Source organism: Rhipicephalus sanguineus, chromosome 2, assembly GCF_013339695.2.
Source record: "Rhipicephalus sanguineus isolate Rsan-2018 chromosome 2, BIME_Rsan_1.4, whole genome shotgun sequence".
Classification (NCBI taxonomy): Eukaryota; Metazoa; Arthropoda; class Arachnida; order Ixodida; family Ixodidae; genus Rhipicephalus; species Rhipicephalus sanguineus.
Genome location: NC_051177.1, coordinates 180,171,355 through 180,175,548, shown reverse-complemented (window position 1 = coordinate 180,175,548; position 4,194 = coordinate 180,171,355). Strand labels below are relative to the sequence as shown.

The following is a 4,194-nucleotide window of genomic DNA, read 5'->3' as shown; positions in this document are numbered from 1 at the left end:
TGCGCGCGGCTCCGCCGAAATGGTGCAGGGGTAGAATGCCCGCTTCCCACTCAAAAGGCCCGGGTTCGAATCGCAGCTGCAGATGGCGGGTTTTTTATTCTTAGTGTCACCTTTTGTAGCTGTATTGGTTTTCCTTTGTTTCTTAAAACTAGCTTAAGTTGCTAAGTGTTGGTTCAAAAAGTAACGCAAAATTTGATGTAATATAGAAGAAATTTGAGAGTGAGCGCAGTTATTTGCAGCGCCACCGCCCTGGATTGAACAAAAACGTTAAGTATGGCCTCCGAGATTTTCGTGAAGACGAGACTCGAAAGAAGATTTCACAGTTTACGTTACTTTTTGTAGCAATACGTAGCAACAGAAGCTAGTTTTGAGAAAGAAAGTAAAAAAAAAACAACACAGGTATAAAAGGTGACACTAAGAATAAATACCCACCATCTACAACTGCGATTCTAACCCGGGCCTTTTGAGTGGGAAGCGGGCATTCTACCCCTGCAACACTCTTACTTTTTTCTTTTTTCTTTATTGCCACATCTTCAAGCATACATAACATTCACGACACTATGAAGCCAACAGAACAATTAAAACCGTTTTAAGGTTTCTAAAGTATCTAATACAGGTAGCCAATCTGGTGGTTGGGACTGCGACTTATACACATCTCTTATTTGGACAATACTTTCAATGAAGTATTCTCGGGGGGCCTTGGCGTCTACATCGACATTTCGTACAGCCATACACGTTTTCCATAAGCTGTGTAAGGTCAGAGCCATGATCATGTCATAAGGTACTCCGTTTTCATTTTCTACGGGAAGAAAACGGATGCCGTAGGGCGTTACAGGGAGTTCTTTTTTGAGGGTTCTCTGCAAGACATCCCACAGGAATACTGCATCCCAGCAATCTAGGAAAATATGTTCAATTGTTTCGGGCTTCCGGCAGATGAGGCAGTTTATTGACCATGGTACGAACAGTCCTTTGTCTTTCAACCACGGTTTTACCGGTAGAGTGTTCGTATGTAGTTGGAAGAAAAATGTTTTAACCGATGGGCGGACTATCATTCTTTTACCTCGCTTTAAAACGTTTCGCTCTGAGCCTACACAGTACATGGCTCGATACACAGGCACTGGTAACATAACGTCTATAATGTCTTTATATAGACGCTTTTTCGGAACATTACTTAAGTACTCCATTGAAAACCTCACTCTTAGCATTTAGAAGGACAAAACGACCTCGCGAAGGAAGCCGCGAACATTCCCTTGCTTCACAATACTAGATAGAACAAATTCCGGGATGGCGTTAACTAATCGCGTATGTATTACTGTTCAGAGGAAGTCGTTCTTCTGGTCGCGCAAGAAAATAAATCTGGACACAATTTGTTTAAGAAATAAGTGGACTAAACCCAATCCACCACTGCGTAGTGACCTAAATAAATTTGTTCGGCTAGTCTCTCCCATGTTGAGCGCCACACGAACACTGCAAAGACTCTGTGCAGTTTCTGCACGTTGACGCGAGACATACAAAGCACTTGAAGAACATACCAAACTTTGGCAACTAGAAAAACGTTGCAAACTGAAGCCCGAGTGAACACAGAAAAGTCCCGCCCGCCCCATTTATCAGTTTGTTCCTTGACGCGCTCGGTTTCATTGTTCCAGTATTGCGTCGTATCGCGATAGTGCTCCAACGGCACGCCTAGGTATCTGACTGGTGTGGTAGTCCATGTCATGCTTGCATGGTAATCTGGCGTATTTTCCCACGGTCCATGCCAGAACCGATACACTTGCTCCAGTTTATAACACTTCCTGTAACTGTGCAAAATAATCGTGTTTCTTTCACGCTTTCTTTTATGCTGTTCTTCTCGGTACAGAAAGCAGCTATATCGTCGGCGTAACACAGTACTTTGACTTCGTTTGTTAACAACCTAAAGCCATGAATTCTCTCATTATGAAGGATTTTCAAACAAAAGGGCTCGAGAAAAATTGCGAATAATAACGATTACAAGGGGCAGCCTTGTCTGATTCCACATTTAATCTTGAAACTTTGGGTAACATTTTTGTTAACAATAAGGCTCGCTGAACTGCAGCTGTAGTACATTTTCACTCCATCGATTATCACAGACCCCAGATTGATATGTTCCAGTATGCTGAAAAGGATTTCATGGGAAACGCGATCAAACGCTTTCTCCAGATCCAGTTGTAACATTGCTAGCCGTTCTGAAAAATCGTCACAGTATTCTAGTGCACTCATTGTCACATGAATGTTAGTAAAAATTGAGCGTCCCTTGATTCCACATGTTTGGTGGGGGCCCACCAAATCTGCGATAACAGTTTGCAATCTTTTTGCCAGCACTTTCATATATATTTTGTAATCAGCATTTCCTAAACTTATTGGTCTATAGGACGTGACTGACAGGAGCTTGACCGGATCGTCAGACTTTGGGATCAGTGTGATATGCGAAGATTTAAAAGATGGTGGCACTACATTTTCTTTGTACGCTTCAGTTATCACGCGATGCAGGGCTTCTGCAAGCTGTGGTTTAAAAGTCTTATAAAATGCACTTGACAGGCCATCAGGGCCAGGAGATTTCCCTACTTTTAATTCATTGATTGCGTCTTCAATTTCACTTATAGTTATGGGTGCTTCTAGACGGGTCTTCACATCGTTTCCTAACGAAGGCATTAGGTGAAGGTACTCTTTCTCGAAGCCTGTTGCAGTACTAATTAGGTTCCCCAACACATTTTTGAAGTATTACACGAAAGCTAGTTCAATTTCTTGTTTGTCGTTTGTAATAGCACCCTCATGTTCTATCTCTCTTATTTCATTTTTGACAGCGTAAGTTTTTTCCTCTGCAAGGGCACGTTTGGTCGGCGTTTCTCCCAACAAGAATCTTTCACTGCGAGCGCGAACAATGGCTCCTCTATACCTCTCAACATCTATTGCCTCCAGTTTACTTTTTACACTTTTAATTTCGTTACTTAATGCTTCCGATTGTGCATTTTCTGCATTCAGCAAATAATCTAATTGTCTTCGAAGTGCATTCTCTTCTTTTCTCTCGTTTCGGCGCATTGCGCATGCTCTTTCGATGGCAGACATTTTAGTCTCTTGTTTGAAGACTTCCCATTCAGCGATAAAGCGGTCTGTTTTAGATAGTAGCGTTTCAATGTTTTTTTCTGCTTTGCTCACAAAAGCATCCTCCTGTAGCAGTTTATCATTAAATTTCCAAAGTGTCCAATTCAACGATGTGTTTTTGTGTTTTGCTCCTAAGGAAAACATTACCAAGCTGTGGTCACTAAAAGACACATGCTTTACGCAGTAATCTTGGCACAGCGGCACCACATTTGCAGACACGTACACTCTATCTAGGCGTGCTTGACTTGCACGTTGGAAATGTGTGAACTGTGGTCGGCTTCCTTTAGCCAGAATGTCTCCAATATCTTCTAAGTTATAATCTTGAACTATAGCACTTAGTTTAGTGCTACTACGGTCTCTTACAGGTTCGTTTTGTATTCTATCAGCAGCGGCACACACACAGTTGAAGTCACGTAAAAGTAGAATGATTCTTTCACAATTTAAGTACGATACAACGCTTTCGAAGAAAGCTAAGCGCTCTGCTTCTCTATTCGGCGCGTACAAGCAAATAGCTCTCCACTTCAAATCACAGTATGAAAAATCACACACAACTACCCCCCCCCCGTTTTACACACAATCACAGTTTCTACCGCTATGCGAAGGGAGTTGGGGAGTAATAAGGCACACCCCCCAGAAGAGCCTACCGCGTGACACACATGCGTAATACCGCGCGATAAAGGGTTCCACCATGCGGTCCGTCTGAGCCTGGCTTTCCACTTTCGTTTCTTGAATCGCTAAGATATCAAGAATATTTTCCAATAACAATATCTTTACTTGATATTGTCTGCGTTTTGAAGATAAGCCACGCACGTTTAGTGTGCCGATACAAAGGGGCGTGTTAAGCCTTAGCGTCATTTATAGGGGATAAAAACCAGACCGCATGGCGCTCACCTTGTTCTGTAACGGACAGCGAACAGTACTATATCGATAGCTGGCCCTTGAAGCTGTCACGGGCGAACACACAAAGGCTCCTTGGGGACAAGGCGTTGGGGTTCAAACCCTTGCGCTCGGCCTCGCTCAGTTCTTGCGTGTAGATCGCCGGCCATAGCAATGGCAACTCGTTGGACCAGGAGG

At 43.1% G+C, this 4,194-nt stretch overlaps 1 pseudogene; it reads right to left on the bottom strand.

Annotated features, from left to right (window-relative positions):
• Positions 1-578: 578 nt before the first annotated feature.
• LOC125757405 (uncharacterized) lies at positions 579-1,717 on the bottom strand (annotated as a pseudogene).
• Between the last annotated feature and the right edge of the window lie 2,477 nt (positions 1,718-4,194).